General features: G+C 39.5%; 1 pseudogene; it reads right to left on the bottom strand.

Moving 5' to 3' along the window:
* LOC104096015 (expansin-like B1) overlaps nt 1-24,410 on the bottom strand; it is a 160,642-nt pseudogene extending 136,232 nt beyond the window's left edge.
* Nucleotides 24,411-24,658: the final 248 nt, after the last annotated feature.

Genomic DNA, 24,658 nt, shown 5'->3' with positions numbered 1-24,658 from the left:
TTATTAAAGGAATATTAACTAAGAAGTTTCATAGCCACTCAGCCTCAGAACCAGCTAACTCCAGAGCTACAAACTCTAATTCCATAGTCGATCTAGCAATGATCGTTTGTTTAGTTGATTTTCACAATATTTCACCATCAGTAAGGGTGAATACATAACCACTAGTAGATTTTATCTCATCCGAATCAGATATCTAGTTTGCATCATTGTACCCTTCTAAAGTAGAAGGAAATCCACTATATATGATACCCTAATTCATGGTTTCTCTCAAACATTTCATTTGTCTAGCTTATGTAGACCAATGCTCTTTGTGGGGATTATGAGTGTATCTACTCAGTCTACACACGACATAGGCTATACCAGGCCTTGTAAAATTTACTAAATACATTACACTCCCAATAATCTGCGCATAGAGCAACTGGGTCACCATTATTCCTTCTCAACTAAGAGTTAGCATCAAAAGGAGTTTTCGCAGGTGTTACATTAAAATATTCAAACTTTTAAGAAGTCTCTTAATATAATGTTCTTGTGACAACATTATGCCATCTTCACTCCTTATAAATTTAACTCTCAATATCATATTTACTTTACCCAGATCTTTCATATCAAAATTACCAGACAAAAATAAATTAGTACTTTGCACAATATTAAAACTTGTACCAAATATAAGCATGTCATCAACATACATACATATTATTACATAATCATTGTCTACCATTTTAGTTAAACACATTTATAATCATCTCTCAGTAAGACTTGTTCAAATTTCTCATACCACTTCTTAGGAGCTTGTTTAAGGCCATAAAGAGATTTAATTAATTTATAAACTTTATTTTCTTGTCCAAGAATGACACAACCTTCAGGTTGAACCATATAATTTTTTTATTTGAAATCAACCTTTAGAAAAGCACTTTTAACATCCATTTGATGAATAAAAAGCATATGAATTGATGCTAAGGCAATTAACACTCAAATAGAAGAAATTCTAGTTACTGGTGCAAAAGTATCAAAATAATCAACATTTCATTTTTGAGAAAATACTTTTGCTGCTAATCGAGCTTTATATTTGTGATGACCCGATAGGTCATTTTCAGTTTTAGCCCTCATTTCTGTATTTCGAAACCTAAAATAGCTCCATTTTAATCATCCTCGATTTGTGTGCATAGTTTGTGTCTTTATCCGAAAAATTTCTATGTAAAAAACTAAAGAAAATATGAAATTGTGCTTGTCAACATTTTGTATAAACAGACCCGGATCAGTGATTTGACAGTCTTGCTGGGTCCGTATCATGATTTGGGACTTTGGCGTATGGTCGGAATCAAATTTGAAAGTCCCTAACTCGATTTGACGTAATTTGTTGAAAACTTTCAATTTAAAGGTTTAAAAAATTTTTAAGTTTGACTGTAGGTTCACTTTATTGATACCGGGTTCTGATTTTGGTTCCGAAACTTTGTATAGATTCATTTCATTATTTATGACTTGTCTACAAAATTTGGTGCAAAACAGAACTTCTATTCTCTAGCTTTGTAACTCGTTCAAGACTTTTATTTTTGATCGTTGTGAGCTCAGTGCGTAATCAATATACACTTGGGTTTGATGCCCATGAGTCTCATTCTAGATTACTCAGTATGTCATAAACAGTCGAAGTATCGGTTTTCATAATCAGTTCATGAATACATGTCTCAATCTAGTCTTATTCAACATTCTAGTAGCATGTAACTCAATATGATTCAGTATTTCAGCATATTCAGTATTCAATATATTAGGCCTGAGTCTGGAGTTTATTTATTCAGATAAATAGGTGGTTCGTCATTCAGAAGAGGGAGTATTCATATCTTTACTTCTTTTGTTCTGTTTAGTTATCAGTTCTTAGTTCTAAGTGCTCAATTCTCAGTTATCAGTTAAGTTTCAGTTTCAACATTTACAGTTCTTTCTTTCAGTTGCTTTACATACCAGTGCATTTCAAATATACTGACGTCCCTTTTGCCCGGGGCTTGTATCTCACAATGCAGGTAATGATTTATAGGTTGACGATTTAGAGCACTAGGATCTAAGGCTGAATCCACAAATGGAAGAGCTAATTTGGTGACAACTTATGTGTATGATGGCTTGTACACTGTTCAAAATTATTGTATTAGGTAAATTATGTTATGGCACGTGGCCACCCAAAAAGGGAACACGTGGAACCTAAGCCGGGAGGACAAAATATCGGATGCAGATATCCCGTGTGTCACCGAAAAAGATAACGTTCACGAAGGCATTGAATACTCTGCGCCCGGTAGCATTCAATGAGGAATATTCCACAGCATTAAAGAGCAACGGCCCGTTATAGAAAATTTAGCATTTATGTTCACCGTTACGTCTTCATCAATGCTCCTCATAACAGACATTAAAGAAGGGCACGACCCTAGTACCTTCTTCATAGCTATAAATAATAAGCTTAATGATCACTGTAAGGGACACAAATTTTCTGGCTAACTTATACTATAATCTTTATAGAATTTTAATACAATTTTGCTTTCTCGCTTTTTGATCTCATCATTATTGTGCCCGGAAACCCTGTTCTCGGACTCGTCAGTTCTGTCATTTCATCTACATTCTAAGGCTAAGTATTTTATATTTCATCAGTTATTTCGTTACTTTCTGGATCAAATTAATTTACTTGTCTAGAAATCACGAACAAATTCAACTGTACCATTTTACGGGTAAACAGTTTGGCACCCACTGTGGGGCCTAGACAGCCGTGCAATTAAATTTATCCTTTCCTTTTTTACTAACAAGCTTTGAACGTTTTGTCTTAGCAAAAATGAAAAAAACAATGGAAGACAATATTGTTAACAATACTCACAATTTTGAAATTCAAGCGGAACAACCTCATTTTGAGGATTCAAGTAGTGAGACTCGCAATGAGAGGAACGACTCCACACTCGTGCATGACAGGTGGTACCCTCGATAGGTTCGGGAGATGACTCCTGATGATGTTGTTGAGGAGCATGTAGCGGATGCAGTGAGGGTCATGCAAGAGCAACAGGAAATTATTCTAGGCCATCTCACGCGATAGGATCAGGTTATGACGGAAATAAAGGAGGTGCTATCAGGTGCTTCAAATAATGCAAATGGGCAAGATCCAACTCCTCTCGATGCAGAGAGTCTACAACAACACTCCCAGGGGCGAAGTTGGCTCCGACGGGGCAGGGGGGTAGATCCGGCCTCAACAACGGAAACGATCCGTTCAAGGATGAACTTTTGCGGTTCATGAAGGAAGTAAATACCCACATGGATCAAATCCCGGGCGCGCCACATATATTGAAAGGCCCAAACTCGAAGAAATATATTCAATTACCGTACAAACTGAGTGGGGCCCCAGAATTAATCCGGAAGCGGTTCAAAATGCCCGAAGTGCCGAAATATGATGGAACTTTAGATCCACATGAGCGCATTACCACCTACACAACAGCGGTAAAAGGAAATGATTTGACTCCTCACGAAATTGAGTCTGTGTTGCTAAAGAAATGTGGTGAGACTCTCACGAGGGGATCTTTAATGTGGTATTCATTATTGCCTGAGCATTCCATAGATTCCTTTGAGATGCTCGTGGATTCTTTCATCAAGGCCCACGCCGGTGCCAGAAAGGTACGAGAGTTCGTTACCTAGTTCTAGAAGGAAAGGATGTTACTACCGGTAGTCCCGGATGAATGGGCAGCTGAAACGTTCACCAAAGGTTTAAATCCGAGAAGTTAGGACACTTCCCGGAAGTTGAAGGAAAGTTTACTCGAGTTTCAAGCAATGACTTGGGCGGATGTCCACAACCGATACGAGTCGAAATAAGGATCGAAGACGATCAGATTGGCTTTCCATCATCGACAAAGGACGAGAGAAGAATAGAGAAAAAATGAAAGATGATATTGACACGGATAGAAAAACTTCAAGGGGCGATTTTTGCCCTACGAGCGGACAGAAGGTCATGGCGGGAGCTTTCAGATAGCAGACAAGTTCACCATTGATAGAAGGACCGATCATGGCTGGAACAACAGATCACTGCAGGATAAAAAAATCTCGGGGTCGCGAGATTCTTCTTACCCCAAGTTATCAGAGTATAACTTCAACGCCATTGTGGTGGAGTTGGTATTAGCGATGAGAAATATCAAAGAGGCACAATTCCTGAGACCTATGAGATCTGATCCCAACTAGAGGGATCCTAATTTATGGTATGAATACCATGGCACTAACGACCACCGGACTGGGGACTGCCGACACCACCAGGAAGAAGTGAAAACATTGTTAAAGAATGTTCACCTCAGAGAATTCTTGAGTGACCGAGCTAAAAACAATTATGGTCGGAACATAGGAGACGCAAAAACCTTGAAAGCAGGAGAATAACCCTCACGCCAAACAATCAGCATGATCTTCGGAGGGAATGAGATTAATGGGGTCACCTTTTCGGCAGCGAAGAAGATTAAAGTATCGATAACTCATATGGATCCAGGAAGTTCAGCTAATTTCATACAATGGAGAGTACTAGAGCAAGATAAACTCACCGAAAGCATTATCCCGGCAACCAAACTCTTCGTTGGGTTCAACCTCACAAGCGTGACAACCCAGGGATATATTTGCTGCTCACGAATGCTGAGGGAGTAATGAAGACAACTCTCTTCGAAGTGGTAGATGGAGACATGTGGTATATTATCATCTTGGAAAGACCATGGATGCACGAGATAAAAGATGTGCCTTCAACATATCACCAATTGTTAAAATTTTCGAGACTCAAGGATATCAAACAGATAAGAGGTGATCAACCAACAGCAAGAGAGATGAATGCAATTTCGGTCTCCAATAGCAAAGGAAACGAACGTGCGACATAGCAATTACTAGTACCGGCATCTGCCCCCGAAGTAGAGTAAGTTAGCCCGGGTACAGAAGAGTTAGAACAATACCAGGTACCAAGGTATTTTCAAGTACCAGAAGAGATGGACGCGACGAAGTCCACGGCATAAGAACTAGAGCAAGTTGCATTGTTCGAAAAATTCCTAAAAAGGAAATTCCAGTTGGGAACAGGACTGCAGCTAGAGCTCAGGTGTGCTTTTATTGAATTCCTTAAAATTAACGCGGATTGTTTTGCATGGTCGCATGAGGATATGATAGGAATTCCGACGGAGATAGCCATGCACAAGTTAAGCTTGGATCCCAACATACCTCCAATAATGCAAAAGAAGCACCATATTGCTGAAGAAAGGAATAAATTCATCAAAGAAGAAGTAACCTGTTTACTTATGATTGGTTCAGTCCGAGAGGTAAGATATCCGGAATGGCTAGCCAATGTAGTAGTAGTTCCTAAGAAAAATAATAAATGTCGCATGTGCATAGATTATAAGAATCTTAATAAGGCGTGCCCGAAAGACTCATTCCCATTGCCGAATATCGATGAATTTATCCAGTTGAGGCCTTCTTGATTGATTGAGACAAAATGATTCCCTCAATACAGCTTAACTCTGTCAAGCCTGTACGAGTAATAAAGAAGTATAGAGCACTTTGGTTGGTTGTTGACCAACGGAAAGCATGGGAGAAAGATACACAAACGAAAAAGGGCTAAAATAAAAAAGGACGAAGTAATTTCGTATATAAAGATATGGGTTTCCGGGTTTAGATCGAAATTACGTTCCCTCAGTTACCTTGCTAAGAGCTCCTTTCATTTCTCTTCTTTGCTTCTGTTTTAATAGCACGGACAGGCATTTTGGTTTTCAAATTCAAATTCGTTGGAACCCACTAGGGCAAAAATACTATAGATGCAAGATAGAAAATATGAGTGAATGCTTTCTTTTTTGCCATTTTTTCATCTGTGAATTCTTAATCAACCCATTCATACACTCTATGCGATCGAATATTCCTTACACACTTGAGTTTTATACAAGGTATCGGACTAATGAATCTATTTTCTTTGTGATTTTGTGGTTAGTCTTTGAATCTAGAAAGAATACAGAAAAAAGCTAAGAATTCACTTCGTGCCAAGACCGGGCACGAGTTAATGAGTTTCCTCGATGCTTATTCTGGGTACAATCAAATCAAGATGAACCTAGAAGACTAGGAAAAGACTTCGTTTATAATGAATTTTGGTACATATTGTTACAATGTAATGCCCTTCGGGTTAAAAAAACGCCGGAGCCACTTATCATTGGCTCGTAAATAAGATGTTTGGAAAACAAATAGGAAAGACTATGTAAGTATTTATAGATGATATGCTCGTTAAGTCTTTGAATGAAGGTGACCACCTGAAGCATTTGCAAGAAACATTTGACATCCCGAAGGAGCATAATATGAAGCTTAACCCCGAGAAGTGTGCATTCGGGGTAAGTTCTTAGGATTCCTAGTCTCACAAAGGGGAATTAAGGTAAATCCCAACAAAATCAAGGCCATAGAGGACATCCCGGATCAAATGTCTAACGTAAAGGAAGTCTAGAGGCTCACAGGGAGATTAGCAGCTTTGAGCAAGTTCGCTTCCCGATAATCGGAAATATTTCATCGCTTCTTCGCACTACTCAAAAAGAAAAATAATTTCGAATAGATACCGGAGTGTCAGCAAGCCTTGAAGGAGTTGAAGAAATATTTGTCAAACCCTCTGTTGCTCTCAAAACCAAAAGAAGGTGAAACATTGCTAGTCTAACTTGCGGTTTCATAAGTAGTGGTAAGTGCAGTTTTAGACCGAGAGGATGAAGGTACGCAATTTCCCACTTATTACCTTAGCAAAATTTTAACGGGAGAAGAAACTCGCTACCCACATTTGGAAAAGCTGGCCTTAGCTCTCGTAGTCTGATCTCGTCCAAATAACACCTCAAAACAAGGATATGAAACGGTTGATTGCAATAATAGTAACCCAACAAAAAATCGGGATTGAATCCACAGGGAGTTTATATGGCAGTTAGGAGTATATATTCTAGTACGTGAGTTTGAACTATCTTAATTTACACTTCCACAAATTGGTTTTGTTACTATTTCTATTTTTAAAAATAAGATTGCAAAGTTAAGAAATAAAACTTAGATAATTGTTTTTGTTGTTTTTCAAGTTTGTAAAAATCCTAGGGCTATGACCATCACCTAGGTGTTTGTCCTATGGGATTTAAACTTTAATGCTTGTTTTGTTGATCGGGGTGTATTATAGCTATCAACTCTCAATTACCTACTCAATACCTCTCGGTCAGAGAGTAGTTTTGCCCAATTTGGGTTTCTCAAGACCAAATGGGTAGTGCACAAAACGGTTGATAAAAGCCCAAGTCGAGTTATTACTATCTCTAGGTTGAACCCTTTAATTAGGTTAATCAATCTCTCGATTTAGCCAATTTCTTGTTAGCTAAGTTTTCCCATACTAGGTCTCTCTTTCTCAAGTAGGGACCAAGTCAAATAGGCATGAACTAATGTTTGCAATCACTAATTCCATAAATTAAAGCATGAACAAGGCTAAATAAACACTCAATCATAAACAAGCACTAAATTAGATACTCATAAGGTGTACACACTAGGGTTGGGTCACATTATAAAGTCAAAATGATAAAATCTATGTTAAAATATCCCAGAATATAGAAAAATACTAAAAGAAGCAAAGAAAAATGGTTGTAGGACTTGCTGATGTCAAACGTTAACTAATTTTGTGAAACTCGTCTATTTATACAAGGATAGAAATTTCGGACAAAAATGCCCTTCAGGAGGTTTTGTGGCCACACAATTCCATGTGCGGTCCGGAGAAGTCTTCATCTTGCAGGAGTTGGGATTCTGCAGCCGCATAATTCTCCACTGCGGCTACAATCTGGTCTTCTGCAGTCCACATCTTTATTTATGCGGCTGTAAGGCACTTCTTTTGCGGTCGCACAATTCTTGTGATGTTCACAATCTTGAGGGACTTGGACTTTGAAAATTTGCACACCCTCTGAAGTTCATCTCCGGTGCTTTATTTGCAGCTGCACAATTCCTGTGCGGTCCACAGTTTACTAGGAATTCTAGTTGGATTTTCTTCATTATTGCGGCTGCAAATGGAATTCTGTGGTCCGCACTTCGCAAGCTCTTGTGCCTTTTGTTGCCTTGTGTTTTGATTACTCCTTGTTCAGTCGGATTTCATCTCGGGGGTCCAACTTCCAACATTCCTGCAATACTTTACACGTTTCATTAGTTTTGGAAATACAATTAAATGCTTTTAGACTACAACGAAAGCTAAAATGCGCTAATAAGCAGTAAAATCCCCACTTATCAACTCCCCCAAACTTAAGTTTTTTCTTTTCCTCAAGCAAATAAATTAGTTCTCACCTCCACAAGTTAAATGCCATTCCATCTAATCACAAGTGAGCCATTCACACATCAATTGGGACCAATAATTACCCACACTACTTATGTATTATCAACAAGGCGACAAAGTTAAACGTTTTATGCACATATAGTTCTAATGTGACACTTGAGCATCAAGAGTTGACTTTATTCATCAAGGAAGCTTGCTCTTTCATGTAGGTCATTATGGATCCCAAACTCCTCCTCCTCTACTCTCCATTTGCCTAGCTCACTTAATAATTTTAGCACTCAATCCAAATATTTGTCAAAGGTTCACTCATCTCTCTCAAAAGAATGTAGCAACTACGGGTTCAAGTACCATAGGCTTGTCCCTCATGTAGATCTCCAGTTTGCCACTAATGTAAGTTCACTCGGCTTAAAATCACGTAGGGCTTTTTCAGGATGTAATGGAGGCTTTTGGACCAAGGTTGGATACAATAAGGTTGAGCGGCTTTTATTCTCGGCTCATGCTTTGCTAATTCCTTGAAGCACTTTATTTTCCTTTGGGAACTAGAGAAACTTAACATCACTCTTTATTGATCATGACATTCATTTTCTCCCTATTTGATTTCTTCATGTTTTGTATCATTACTTTTCTTTGAAACCCCTCAACTTTTCCAATTATTCACTTTCTTTTTGTATTTTTCTTTTTGTTATTTCCTTTTCTTGACTTTCTTTCTCATCATTTCTTTTTTCTTTTTGTGTCTTGATATCTCTTTCAAGTTCCTTATATCTTCCCCAAACTTACATTCCCAACCAATTGTTTCACAAGAGTGTTAAGGAAAGCTCGGGTGCCAAGAGAAGGTTACGACAAAACGGGTAAAGGCTTGTAACATGATTATCAAATAAGAAAGGCTCGAGGCTCAAATGGTTTGACGAGGGGTAACAACATTTGTAGGAAGTGGAAAAATTCAAGAGGGTTATGGAAAGCCTACAATCACTTTTTAAGCCAAGAAAAACTTAAAATTTTGCCTTGAAACACATTCGGGGCAAGTTCTAGACCATTTGCATGGGTATTTGGGCTAGCAACAAAACATCCCACCCCCACGCAGCTGGATTGTTAAAGAGTATAGAGTCGAGTGCCCATAATGACCATATTCAAGATTGAAATTCACTATGGTTCGATTAAACCACATCGATGATTGCCTAATCCAACACAATAGTCACACAGTCACTAACTAGAGCTATTTCTTTCAAAAACCTTGTTTCTAACCATAAGCATGTAGTTAAGTATGTTGGTACTAAGTGAAGCATGTTTGACTCTTCGAGCATGACTTAATTAGGTCTTTTTAATCAATTCTACTACTATTATTACCTAAACACCAAAAAGAACTCCATCCCTTAAGAAGGTTATCACGTCATCCATCGTTGGGAAGAGTCACCCGGTTCACACAAAAACTACCTTTGGAAAGAACCGTGGCATTAAGAAAACCAAAAGCTTATTATTCACTAAAACATAAAAAAAACTACTAAATCGAACTGAGGCTACTAAATCGAAAAAAAACTACTAATTCAAAAAAAGAAGTTACTAAATAGAAAAGAAGCTACGAAATTAAACACTAACTAGTAAGAGAACCAAACATAAAGAGGCTACAAACAAAAACTATCGAAAGAAATACAAATATACATAATGAGAGAAGATATATACATAATGAGAGAAGACAAGAGAGAATATATACAGAATAAGGAAAAAGAAGAAATACTAGCCGTTATTACAAACCAATTGTCTCAGAATCATCAAATAAACTCCACCCCTCCCCCACCCCCCACCCGAATAAAAATAAGCATTGTCCCAAATGCTTAACAAAATAAAAGTAAAGCATGGGTAAGAGTGAAGAAAACTCCCTATGGCTCCTTGGCCATTTCTGTGTCCACAGTAGCATCACCACCCTCAGTCTCTTCCAACTGGATCTCATCGTCCTCAACTCTGGGAGTGACTGGGTTGGTGAACATCTGATGCACTGCCTCAGCAGTGTCAACAGGATAGTCTGCATCCTCAGACTGGCCAACTGGTGTTGTAGGTGCTGGAGGGTCTGGGCCTGGATGATGTGAGTCAATCAGCATATCAAATCGAATATCTCCGGCTACCGCAAGCTTGGTAACCTTTCTCTGAAGCTTGTTCACTAACTTTTTGGAGGCCTGTGTCTTTCTTATTTTCTTAACTACTTTTCCCAGCTCTTTGATCACTGAACCGTACTATACCAGTGTAGCCATGGTAGTGTTCTAGTTGTCCAGGAGCTTCTTCAATGTTTCTTCCATTGTGGGGGGCATATGAGGTGTCGGGATGGAGGATTGTGCTACAACAGTACTGGATATGTCAGACAGCTTTGTAGTGGCTGTCTACATCTAGTTTTTGAGTCTTGCCAATGTTTGGGAGACTCGTAGTGCAGATATTGGATTAGAAAGCATCAGCACTGGCTTCAAAGCCGAGGTGGAACCTATGACAGGGGCTGCTGTAGGCACTAAGGCTGGAGGTGGAAGCATTGCTGCTGCACTAGCTGAAGGCTTAGCTGAAGTAGATGCCATGTCAACTTCCTCTGCAGATACTACCGATGGCTCATTAGACTGGCCTGTAGTGGTAGACGACTGACCATTTCTCTTAGGGTTGTGTGTATCCATCAATGAGTACCATGAGAAGGGCATCTTCGCCCGCACCTTCGTATCAAAATCTCTCGGCTCCACCCTCGCATCCGTAAGATACTCAATAATGGTGTTGGGATACGGATAGGATGTGTCAGCTTGCCTGGCGACCATAGATATGTTGGCCGACATCACGCCACTCACATTGATCGGGTACCCAGCCATGATGGAGGCGAGAAGAACTGCCCGCGGGATCGGAAGGTTTGTCTCATTTTGACACTGGTGTAAGCAGCTGCATACAAAGGTCTGCAGCCCTTTTGCCTCAAAACTTAAAGTGTTTCTATGAAAATCCACCCTTTTTGTGATCCATGGTGGTAGTGGCCCAAAAGATGCTAGAATTTCAGCTAGCCACGGGCGAGCTGCATCCCCAAGTGCCAACTTCTCCAAATACTCTGTGGACTCGACATCATCAAACCCCAAGTAGGTGTTCAATGTGTGCTGGTCAAAACGCACCTTGAGATTCCTCACTTTAGTTACCTTTGAGCCTTTCTTAATATGCGCCACATTGGCATAGAACTCCCGAACAAGGTATTTCTTTGCATCCACCATGCTCCGGGTGAACCATATCCATCACTTGCACTCTCGGAATTGCCTCAAGACTGCAGGGTTGTACTTTTCTAGATCTTTCAATTGAAACCGTCGCTCAAGAGTGAGCGACGTCACCGGCCACTACCCACAAAAGCTAGAGAAGGAAGTCAAACTGACAAACCTGTCCTCCCACACTTATTTCTTCTTCGACCTTCAAGGTCGGCAACGGTAGTATCTCTCCCTTGTCCTCTGGGATATCCTGAACTGAAGTCTCTAGTGCCTTGGGGCAGGTGTAGTGGAAGGCTATGAAGCCTGAATAGCACTCTTCGAATTCTCGGAGGTTCTATGTGATGAAGACGGCTCATCCCTAAGCTGATATCTCCCTGGTGGCCTTGATTGGACAACTGGCTGCTCATGTACAGAGGATGAGTTGCCCTCTGATGCTTCCCAAGATGGGGCATAAGAACTGGCCTCGGAAAGGTCTGTACTTCTCCCTCTGTTAGTTGTTGTCTTCTTTCTAACTTCAAGCTGTTGGGAACTAGGCAAGGGTCTCTTCCCTTGTCCCCGGAAAGGGTCACCCCTTCCTTTTGAAGTGTCACCTCGTCCTTTATATCGAACCATGTTTTGTACCAAGCAAATGCGATTGTTAATTTCAATTCAATTTCAGACACAAAGAATTCAAGGACACACCAGAGATTGCAATGAAAAATATTGTAGACACATGCTTGCAGGGTAGGGAATTGCGGTCAGCAGAATTGTCATTACGGCCGCAGATGGTCATTTCGGACTACACAATTTTCTAGTGCGGCCGCAGAAATGGGTTGCGGTCCGCACATTTCTCTTTGCGGCTGCAGATGTCACCAAAATACAAACTCTCCGATGACAGAATTGGTTGTTTTACGAATGCAATTAGTTTTCTGTGGTCCCTACAATTTGCTTTGCGGCCGCACTTGGGAGTCACCAAATTCACAGGTCACTGATCACAAGGATTAAGCTGTTTTGCGGTCGCAGTGGGATTTCTGCGATCTGCACAATTTTTATTACGGCCGCAGAACCATGCCTTACTATAGTGCCATAATCTTTAACTTCTGCGGACCACATAATTTCTTATGCGGTTGCAGATTCCAACAATTATGAACAGAAGGTCATTTTTCACCTAGGGCTTCAACATTTTGCAAAGTTTTGACATGGAAACAACATCTAAACATGAAAATCAATTTACCCATTCCCCTTATATCATTTACCAGTCTACCCACTACATATTAACCCCACGTGGTTGTTCAAATAGATTCAATCAAACAAATGGTCTAAAATTTTACTAAAAATCTAAAAATTAAAAGCAATTAATCAAGATGATGATGCATACCAGATAAGAATTTTTGCAAGAGATGAGTGATCAACAATTGTTAGGCTTGTGAGCAGCTAATTTAATACGAAATTTCAAATTTTGCACTTTGTGAGCTCAGAGAGGGAAAAAGGAAACAGTGCCCTAACTTATGTTATTTATAGTGAATGGGTTCTGGCAAGGGACGAGGGCTTGAGTGCGACCGCATAATTCCTATTGCGGTCCGCACTCTGTTACCTGAAGGCCCAGTTGACCTAGCATTTTGCGATCCGCAGAATTAGTTGTGGGGCCGCAGATCGATCATTACTCTGACAGACCAACTTCAGAGAGTTGACTTTTTCCAACTTCAAGTTGAGTGGTCCGCAATGTATTTGTGCGGCCGCAGAGAACGTTTTTCTACAACAACCAAAATTGTACGGTCCGTACAATACAATTACGGTCTACAATTCTTTCCACACTTAGCCAATTTTGTGGGCACAATTCCTGTAAAGTACACTCATCCCTGCAACACACTTCAAATCTAGTTAGCACAAAAATAACACCTATCTATAAATAAAAAATAAAAAGAGAAGAAAAGGAAACATGGGTTCCCTCCCAAGAAGCGCCTGATTTAACGTCGCGGCACGATGTAGATTACCATCATTTGAAATGAATCACCGCCACAACGTGACTATCATTAACTTTTTCCAAATAGTGCTTCACCCGGTGATCATTAACTCGGAATACTTCATTATTTTTGTTCTTCAAGTCCAATGCACCAAAAGGTGTCACACCCACAATTTCAAAGGGACCACTCCATTTAGATTTCAACTTTTTAGGAAACATCCTCAACCGTGAGTTGAATAACAACACAAGATCGCCCACCTTGAACTCATTGTTTCGAATGTATTTGTCATAAAGGTCATTCATAATATCTTTGTACAAGGATGAACTTGCGTAGGAATGGTACCGGATCTCATCCAATTCATTAAAATGTGCAACCCTCAAGTTAGTGGTTGCATCCTAATCAAGATTCACTTCTTTAGAGGCCACATGGCTTGGTGCTCAAGTTCCACCAGAAGATGACAAGCTTTGCCGAATACCAACTAGTATGGAGACATTCGGATAGGAGTTTTGAAAGTTGTCCGATAAGCCGATAATGCATCATCAAGCTACTTTGACCAATCCGTCAGGTTAGCATTCACTGTTTTGGACAAGATATTCTTTATCTCCCGGTTGGAGACTTTCACTTGACTGCTAGCTTGTGGATGATAGGGAGTCGTAACTTTATGAGTGACACCATACTTGCTAAGCAAAGTTTCAAAAGCCTTATTGCAAAAACAAGGATATGAAACGGTTGATTGCAATAATAGTAACCCAACAAAGAGTCAGGATCGAATCCACAGGGAGTTTATATGGGAGTTAAGAGTATATATTCTAGTACGTGAGTTTGAACTATCTTAATTTACACTTCCACAAATTGGTTTTGTTTCTATTTCTATTTTTAAAACTAAGATTTCAAAGTTAAAAAATAAAACTAAGATAATTGTTTTTGTTATTTTTCAAGTTTGTAAAAAGCCTAGGGCTATGACCATCACCTAGGTGTTTTTCCTATGGGATTTAAACCTTAATGCTTGTTTTGTTGATCAGGGTATATTAAAGCTATCAACTCTCAATTACTCACTCAATACCTCTCAGTCATAGAGTGGTTTTGCCCAATTTGGCTTTCTCAAGACCAAATGGGTATTGCACAAAATGGTTGATAAAATCTCAAGTCGGGTTATTACTATCTCTAGGTTGAACCCTTTAATTAGGTTAATCAATCTCTCGATTGACCCAATTTCTTGTTAGCCAAGTTTTCCTAGACTAGGTCTCCCTTTCTCAAATAGGGACCAAGTCAATTAGGCATAAACTAATATTTGCAACCAGTAATTCCATAAATTAAAGCATGAACAAGGCTAAATAATAAACATGCAATCATAAACAAGCACTAAATTAGATACTCATAAGGTTTACACACTAGGGTTGGGTCACAACCCTAGTAACAATCTAGCTACTCACGCTTGAAATTGAAGAAATAAAAGAGGAAATACTAATTAAACTCATATTGTAAGGTCAAAATGATAAAATCTATGTTAAAATATCCCAAAATATAGAAAACTACTAAATGAAGCAAAGAAATGCTACAGGACTTGCTGATGTCAAAAGTTAACCTAATTTTGTGAAACTCGTCTATTTATACAAGGCTAGAAATTTTGGACAAAAATGCCCTCATAAGGTTATGCGGCCGCACAATTCCATGTGCGGTCTGTAGAAGTCTTCATCTCGCAGGAGCTAGGATTCTGCGGCCACATAATTCTCCAGTGCAGCTGAAAGGCAATGTTTATCATTGCGGCCTCAATCTGGTCTTCTGCGGCCGCACAATTCTTGTGCGGTCCGCAATCTTGAGGGACTTGTACATTGGTAATTTGCACACCCTATAAAGTTCATCTCCAGTGCTTCATTTGCGGCCGCACAATTTCTATGCGGTCTGTATCTTACTTGGAATTCTGTTAGGATTTTCTTCATTGTTTGCGGCCGCAGATGGAATTCTGCGGTCCGTACTTCGCAAGCTTTTGTGCCTTATGTTGCCTTATGTGTTGATTACTCCTTGTTGAGTCGGATTTCATCTCAGGAGTCCAACTTCCATCATTCCTGCAAATATTTGCACATTTCAACAGTTTCGGGAACATAATTAAATGCTTTTAGACTAAAATAAAAGCTAAAATGCGCTAATAAGCAGTCAAAATCCCCACTTAACATAGTCGTCGCTCGAAAGTTGAGTCCCTACTTCCAATGCCACTCGATAGCAGTGGTGACTAGTTTTCCTTTGAGGAATATCCTCCATAAACTCGAGTTCTTGAGTAGATTGGCCAAATGGGCCATCGAAATGAGTGAGTTCGATATATAGTATAAACTGAGGACTGCAATTAAGTCACAAGTCTTGGTTGACTTTGTGGTCGATTTCAGCCCGGGACTATTGCCTATGGCAGCCAAGGAGGCAATAATGGTGTAGGAATCAACATCGAGAGTTTTGACCTTATTTACTAATGGAGCTTCAAATGTGAAAGGGTCTGGTCTCATAATAGTCTTGATCATGCCTTCGAGGGAAACCTTAAAGAAATTCATAAGAACGATTCCTTTAACTAACAATGAAACAAGGTACGAAGTTTTGATTGCACGGCTCGAATTGACCCGGGGGCTTGAATTCGAAGTCATCGAAATCAAATGTGATTCGCAGTTGGTAGTAAATCATGTTTACGGTATTATTGACACCAAAGAGGAACGTATGAAATAATACGTGGTAAAGGTCCACGCTTTATTGGCACGATTCCAGGAGTGGTCAATTACTCATGTCCTACCGAACGACGGCCAAGTCAAGCATACGAGAAACCCCATTTCCCTTGTGTGCGGAGCAGAAGCTTTGATACCGTTGGAAGTAGGGGAGCCAACCTTAAGGTATTTCCAGACAGACGAAGAACCGAACAACGAAGCAATGTTAATCAACTTGGAGCTGCTCGAGGGACGCAGGGAATTGACGCATGTAAGAATGGCGGCGCAAAAGCAGAGAATGGAGCGATATTATAATCTAAGAGCTAATTTCCGTTATTCTAAGGTGGGAGATTTAGTTATGAGGAAAGTCACTTAAAATGCCCTGAAGCTTAACACGGGGAATGTGGGTCCAACGTGGGAAGGTCCCTATCGGACTTCAGCTGTCACTGGAAAAGGCTCGTACGAGTTAGAAAACCAGAACGAAGATAAGTTACCTAGCAACTGGAACGTGGCACACCTCAAAAGATATTATTACTGATAAACATTACCCAAGCGGAAAGTATGTACTGCACTTTTTTCCTTCATTCAGTTTTTGTCCTAGTTGGGTTTTTCTGGCAAGGTTATTAATGAGGCAGCGATAGAAAGCATACTATGAAGACAACATCAATAAGATCTTTGATACCAAGGCTTCACTCGGGGGCGATTAGGTAATCTTTGGTTCCATAGCAAATTCCCATCGGGAAGTTAAGTTTGATACCGAATAGAGGTTACCCGACCGTTCACGAGCACAAACCAATAGAGAATTGTTAGGTATTATTTCGCTCGATAGCATGGATTCCTAATGGGAAACGAGATATGTTGCCGAGTGAAGGATTACCTAGCAATTCATTGGTGGAACCTTCGAAGATACAAGACTTCCAGTGTTCTAATTTGCATTCTTCACATTCGAACACTGGGGGTGATATGAGGATACGACAACACTGAATGCCACGTCAACCGGGGAACAAAAATCCAGGAACAAAATACATCATCGGGACTGGGGACTGCGCAACCAGCCTCATAAAAACAAATTTTACAAGATAGACACAAGTCATGGCAATTTCTTTTCTGCATAGCAAAATGCTTATGTAATCTATGAAAATAAGGGAATATAATGAAATTCTTTTACTTTTATCTTGTTTCTTGTCTGAACGATGAGCTAACCTTGTCATTTGAAAGTTAAACAAGTACTTCAAATGTTAGTGTCGTAATGAACAGGAGACGTCCTCTTCAAGAGCATCGTAAAAGTAAGAGGGCCCTCTCTTATAAAAACTTTCACGTCAAAGGGTTGGTTCTGGAAGAATTTATGCCTATCAAAAATACTATCGGGAAAATATACACCCGAATACGCATATGAAAAGGACGCAAAAAGCAAACTTGCGCAAATACTTATTGAAACCCTCACGTAAAAGGGATAATTCTCGGAAACTAAGTGCATCGAAGAAAATGTATCCGAGACCACATACAGAAAAATGTGAACAAAAAAACATGCGCAGAATCCTTAAAAGAATATAAGGGTTAGAAAAACTGCACGGATATTCAAGAAAAAGTAAGATTCAAACAAAATATTTGAGCAAAAATATGTTTTCATTTACAAGAACGTGCCAAAAGAAATACAAAACGAGAAAATATAAGTAAAGTTAAATTGCAGTGCCTCCGGGCCCAGGAGAAAGAGTAGTGTCCACGCCCCCGGGAGTGGTAGACGGTTGCACCAATGGATCAAGATTTTCCCCAGTCCGATCTTCAACATCGTCGCCCTCCGATTCTTCTTCAGTTCCCGAAAATTCGGAACCATAACCAGATGGGCCCGATACATCTGACCTCGATGGAAGGCCAGTCTTAGCGGCTAACTCAAGCTCGCGTGCCTTAGTAATTTCAGCATCAATATCAATGACACCAGCCTTGGCTTCTTCCAAGTTTCTTCTCCTCATGCTGTACATGGCATAAGTTTTTTCAACAACGAGGGAAGCCTCTATGTGCTTGAGTTTTTCTTTAAGTTGGGTTATCTTGGCAGAAAGATTTTCCCGGGCGGACCTAACAGATTTAAGGTTGACGTCAAGCTCACGAATAGTTGAACTAAAGAGCTTGTTATGCTTGATAGTTTTCCTGTACTTCTCTTCTAGATGGGCATGTTTCGCCCCCGCGACAGCAATCTCTTCGACTTTGGAGTTCAATGTTCCTTCCAAGTTAGTTACCATTTCAGCAACAACAACATCACTCATAGTTGTAGCAAGAATGGCGCCCTGGACCTCAGCCTATTTAGCCTTGGCTTCATCAAATCTAACCTTCAACGGGCCAACTTCTTGGCTGAGGGTTATCACTTCTTGCTCGCTTTGCTGCAAATGAGCTTCCAAAATGTTGTCCTTGGTGGCACTGGTTTCCAATTATGAGAAACGGAGAATGGTTTGTTCCCGCTCCAACAAAAGGTGATCATTTTAAGAAATAAGTCCTTCCTTCTCACGAATCAACCTTTAAAGGCCCTCTGAAGCAAGTAAGTTGGCCTGCAAAACAAGAAGAGGTAAAAGTTAAAATACATTCATTCAAAAGTAGGAGAAATAACAGAAGAAGAAAGAAACATACTGCTGCGGCGTAATGCATAGCATTGTTCAACAAACACTCTCCCGAGAGTGACCGAATCTTTTCCCAATCCTTTTCTGAAGCCAAAGACTTTAGATAGTTAGCAAGCTCCACCGGCCCGGAAAGAAGATTGCACCCGGTAGAGACCGAAAGAGTAACATTCCTACTCCTCTGAGGATCTTCAGAAGGGGCAGCATAATTTTGCCCCCGATGGAAGAGGAACGCCTTTTTCATGGTCAGGTGCGGCTGTCGGAGATGATGTTACTGGTGGAAGAGCGGATGAAGATGGAAGTGATGTAGCAGTTCTTGGTATTGGAGAAGGTGGTGATGAAGCTGATGGGGTAGAAAATGAGAAACAGTTGTGTCAAAAATCAGCACTGGATGTTGGGTGCTCGCCAACGGAAGATGGCAAAGACCCAGTACTCTGCCTCGCAGTACCGAGCACAACAATAGGGGCCCGAGAACAGGAGTTGTCATTATCTACCAAATAAAATTATCCCCAAAGTGCCGAGACAGCATCCTCGGTTGGTACGATTGTCTCAACAAGTTGAGCATCCTGTTGAGATGATAAGGTTCGTCGCCTTCTATGAAGAGAAGCTCCCTCATCACTAGCTTCTTCACCATCATCAATCATCACAGTGTCTATGACCGGCCCAGAAGAAAGACCAGGAATCTTCGCCACCGGAGATATCTTGGGGACAGCATTCTTCGTCCGCTTATTCTTCTCCCCGACCATGGAGGAACGTTTTCTCTTCGGTTTCTTATCTTCTAGTCGAGGACTCTGTGAAGATGTGGTTGCACCCGAAGCAGGCCCGGAGATACCTGTTCGAGCGAAAGTGTTCTAAAGCAGCCTCGCTACATCAACGGGATCAGCCAAAACATCCTCCTCGGGGACAGCAACAAAGCCCACAGTTAGACCTAATTTCATAAATAAGTTAGAAGGGATCAATCGATATGCAAAGCAGAGAAAGATGGAAGTGAGGTAAGTACAAATTACCATGATATTTGGCCTTCCACTCGTATTTTGAGGCCACCTCTTTACACAAGTAAGTTTCGGGTATTGTGACGTCTAAAATTTTCTGAACCTACCAGTCTAAGCCTTTCACCACTGGCAGGACCCATCGAGTTGCTAAAATATACGAAGAATGAAAGCACGGCCATATAAGAATATTTAATAAAAGAAGAAATATTAGAGATCTTACGAGCGTGGTTCCAAGCGGCCGAAAAGGATGAAGCATGAAGTCATTGTTGGAATGATACTGCTAGTGGCAACCGTGACGAATCGTTCCATCCACCCCTGTCACTATCATCATCCATGCTAATCAATAAAGCATAGTGTCCTCATTTACAAAGATTTATCATACCTCCCCCCCCCCCCCCGGAAAATCTTGGGGTAGTAGAGATTCATCATGTGAGCTAATGTTAGCTCTTCTCCAATTTCTTGGCATAAGCATCGAAGGCATGCAACCGTCCTCCACACAGAAGGAATTACCTGTGCCAAACACACCTGATAGAGGAGGCAAAATTCCGCAATCATGGAATCAAGCTCTCCACTCAAAGAAAATGCACCCAAATTAAAGGGATACGTGTAAAAGTATGTAAATTCTTTCTTGGGAAGGGTCACTCGCTCCGATAGATCGGGAGCGATGATATCCAATTCATGGCAACAACAATATCCCTTCACAGCGGGAATACTGGAAGGACGAATGGAAAAAGGGTACCTGCTAACAGCCCATGTACGAGGGTTAGCAGAAGCAAATTTCTCCTCAAAATCCTTTGCGGTATTGAGTCCTTTTGGTATGATGGAGTCTAAGGTTGGAACAACAAAGTCGTCGGTTTTATTTTTGCCTTTTGAAGAACCAGTACATTTTGAGGAGGAAGCCATCGAAAAAGAGAAAGGGGTTTTGTTTGAAGAAGATGAAGACTCAGTATGCGAAATAAGATGAAGGAAGTTGGAATACAAGGGGGGAAGTTGATACGTATAAGTAAAGTTTTGGCGGCTAAATCCTTGGCTAAGCTTACCTCGATAACCGGCAAAAAGCGTGATAAATCATGGGAAGACGCGTGTTCGGGGCATTAAATGCGGAGAGACAGGCATCTAATCAACCGTCAGTGGCCTTCAAAAGAAATTATAATAATTTCCGCCAAAAGGATCTTTCTACCAACTTCCCGGTAACACAAATTTATATCACCGAAAAGCAGAGGGACTATCTATATTAGGTAAAATATGTTATGGCACGTGGCCACCCAAGAAGGGGACACGTGGAACCTAAGTCGGGAAGACAAAAAATCGGACGCAAATATCTCGTGTGTCACCGAAAAATATAACGTTCGTGAAGGCATTGAATATTCTGCGCCCGGTAGCATTCAATGATGAATATTCTACAGCATTAAAGAGCAACGGCCCATTACAGAGAATTTGGCATTTATGTTCACCGTTACATCTTCATCAATGCTCCTCATAATTGACATTAAAGAAGGGCACGACCCTAGTACCTTTTTCATAGCTATAAATAATAAGTTCAATGATCATTGTAAGGGACACGAATTTTCTGGCTAACTTATACTACATTCTATACAGAATTTTAATATTATTTTGCTTTCTCGCTTTTTGATCTCATCATTATTGAGCCCGGAAACCATATTCCCGGATTCGTCACTTCTGTCATTTCATTTACATTCTAAGGTTAAGTATTTTATATTTCATCAGTTATTTCGTTACTTTTTGGATCAAATTAATTCACTTGTCTAGAAACCACGAACAAATTCAATTGTACCGTTTTATGGGTAAACAATTATATGACTCTAAATCCTTGATTCGGTATGCTTATAAATGGAAAATTTGCTAAAATTAGAGGCTCTTTTTGTAAAGGTATTTCTCAAAATTTTCAATCCCTCCCTGAAACCCGATCTGTTGCCTAATGCTTGATATTTCATGGAAACTGAAGCTTACATCGAGGCTCATATAATCCGTTAATCGGCATCACATATTGCATTTTCCATATTCTCTCTAAAAAAAACTTGTATTTTTATTTGGTTTAATTTTGCTGTGGACATATACTTATAGCAAGACAGTTCTCGTTTCCTTTCGAGTGTATCAAATTCAACCTTGTATTGCTGAATATGTCATCATTTTGTGGTGGTCTTGGTACTTTTTGCTTCTAGCATAGTACAACTCGCAAGCACACATCTTAAAATGACAACATTTTTATGACGCGTAACGCCCAAGCAGCCGTGGCCGTGGTAGCCTAATGATACCAAGTATTGCAATTTAAGGAAATGTCCAGACACACTACACAAATAACACTAGATACGACGATGTTTTATTTCATAATTTCTTTACAAGAATACACGAATTTCAGCCTTATTAACAAACAAACATTTGGTTAAACCACAATGGCTGATGACCTAGACAAACTTTTTTGACTCCAAACCATAACAAAGAAATTAAATTACAAACTAGTGAATTATACTTGTTCAGGGAATCTGAACGTCAGTTTCGTAAGTAGAGCTAGCCTTCCAGTGATCAGGGATCACAGTCTTATCAGACTGCACCCATTTGGTCTTTCCATCTACTTTTATTTGGATCTTCAGCTTCAGATTTCCCTTTGGTGGGTTGGACAAGTCGAATACCGCTCCATATGACCTCCTCATTGGTGTCCATTTGTAGCTTTTTTCCTGTATATATCAACCCAAAATTTTTACATCAAAAACCAAGAATTTAATTGATTAGTCAATCAATTCATTTTAGTATATCCTTTTGTTCAATGGTCAGTGTCAAAATGTCATTTTCCAAATTAGAGCTTATACATATTAATATATGGCCACCTAACTGAACTGCTTAAGCTAAGAATACCTAACGAATATATAATAATAAGTATTATCCATGTATAATGTGTTAATAACCATGTATAATCAATGTATAATTTATGTATATCGGCTAGAAAAAGTATATAGTGAATCTAACTGGCTATTTGTGTAAATATCTCAAACTTAATCATCAAATTTAAGTTTAAAAAATTGGGCATATAGAGTATATACCTCGTAGATTTCTACAGCTAGGATATCAGCGTAACCACCGTTGTTCAATAGAAGTATGGCAAGGTAGCCATGGTAATTGCTATGTTCATTGACCTTGATAATGAGATTGTCATATTTGCAAGAAACTCTTTTATAGTCTACATCGACCACGCCCTTTGGGAACAACATGTGAGCTAACTTAGGATGTTTAGCCATTTTGGCGAAGGCATCTGAGCTAAGAATGAAATCAGTTCCTGGCCCTTCTCCACTGTCAGTTACCTTCACCTTAACTCCCACGTCACTGCATAGTGCCTTGTCCTTGCACCTCACCTGTTAATATTCCGTGTCGAAAATACAGGGGTAAGTTGAAGGCATAAAATATAATTATTAAACTCTATCCGGCTCTCCTTGCAATTATCGATCTTAATTAGAATCAGCTATATATACTTTGTGAAACACACATATATAGACTGTAAGAAATTTTGGTTCCACCGTAAGGGTGAAAATAGCACGCGTTAGCCAATTTTTGGACTGACAATTAAAAATTAATCAGTGTTTGCAAATTTATTGAAATAAAATAGCCACTATTTTGGTGAAACACGGGAAGTTCCAGCGTAATATGATACGCTAGATTATGGAGCTCATGCGTATAAATTTCCAGCATATTATGTTGGAACTCCAACACATTATGAAATTCAACACATTATGTTGGAATCTCATATGTAAAATATTCGAACTCCAGCATATTATGCTGGAATTTTTTCGGATTTTAAGGGTATTTTTGTTCAAATTTTATCTTTACATGAAAAAGTAGCTAAGTTTCGACTAGTTTTGAAACTGCGCCTATTTTTCAATTACCAGTTGTATATTCAATTACCAATTGTAAATCTGACTATTTTTTACTTTTTTTTATATAAGGGGGTGTTTTAAGGCCTATTAGGGTTATTAGTTAACCTTAGTATTCTCTATATAAGTACACTTATATAGTATAATAAAATATACTCTCTGCAGTATTTTTTACGCTCTTTCTTCCTCAACTCACTTAGGGTCTAGACTGTGAAATTAGGTAGTCGCTTCGACATACCGTGACAACAACCACCGTCTAATTCGTTTGGTTTTGCTACGAAGAACAAGTAAGTTCTCAGCTTTAAGTTTTACAAGCTATCTATTTAGTATAGAGTAATGCAATCCTTTATAGACTTTAATTATGAAAAAGTAACATCCAAGTATTTAGTGCTACCTGATAACATGCACCACAACCAACTCCATTCTTATAGAGTTTCCAGGATGCGGCGGTAACCAACCCATCATTAACATATCTGCCATATTCTCCATAACCACAAGCTCCAGCTGATCAAATATTTCAAAATACAAATGTTAAATAAAGCAATTGTAGAAGAAACTAAAAACAGTTGTGTAGAAAAAGTCAACTTACTTGGTGTTCCTTTGCCATCGGAAGTCTTATAAAAGGTAGCTTTGGAATCATAGCTTTGAGTTCCGTAGCAAAGTGCAGGCAAAAGTAAAATCATGCATATCATAAGAGTGGAAAAATGGTTGACAGAAATAGCCATGTTTTTTTAATTGTGCTTTCTAGAAGATAGACTTGAAATGGATGCTAAAAATGTAAAGAAATTAGTGTTGGATGATGAGAAGTGCGGGAATGGAATCCCTATTTATAGTTGAGTGTCCTTATTGACTTTGCTTCATGGCCAACTTTGTAATAGTCTTAGTTAGCTTTAATTTGATACGTAACCAAATATTCAAAGTACCATATGGTTTTGGTCTTCTGACCCAAATATAAAATTTGGATTATCGGATCATGGAAAAAACTTTATTTTTTTCCTTCTGATTTTAGTATAAGCTTAAGATTTCACCACCTTCTCCGAAGCAGCAAATAGCTAAGGATGATGT

This window comes from Nicotiana tomentosiformis, chromosome 8, assembly GCF_000390325.3.
Source record: "Nicotiana tomentosiformis chromosome 8, ASM39032v3, whole genome shotgun sequence".
NCBI lineage: Eukaryota > Viridiplantae > Streptophyta > Magnoliopsida > Solanales > Solanaceae > Nicotiana > Nicotiana tomentosiformis.
Note: the sequence above shows the minus strand (reverse complement) of the source record. Positions and strands in the feature narration are given on the sequence as shown.